Raw genomic sequence first — 249 nt, forward strand, 5'->3', positions numbered from 1 at the left:
TCACTGAGTATTATTTCCCTTTCATGTCACTGAAATCTGCACTTTGATGGTTTCATCTTACACAAGAAAAAAGGAATTACAGTATTCATTACTGATTTTACAAACATCTTATGAATATAACACACGGACAAGGGCATAGCCAGGATCTCAGTAAAAGGGTGAGAGGACACTTACACACCGCAAGAACCTTTGCCAATTGGGATTTATTACGAGAATCTTTTTTGGAATACTTTTTCTAATCACAATAAT

This window comes from Coenobita brevimanus, chromosome 65 (genome assembly GCF_032717465.1).
Source record: "Coenobita brevimanus isolate Jiangsu-jjx chromosome 65, ASM3271746v2, whole genome shotgun sequence".
NCBI classification, from domain to species: Eukaryota; Metazoa; Arthropoda; class Malacostraca; order Decapoda; family Coenobitidae; genus Coenobita; species Coenobita brevimanus.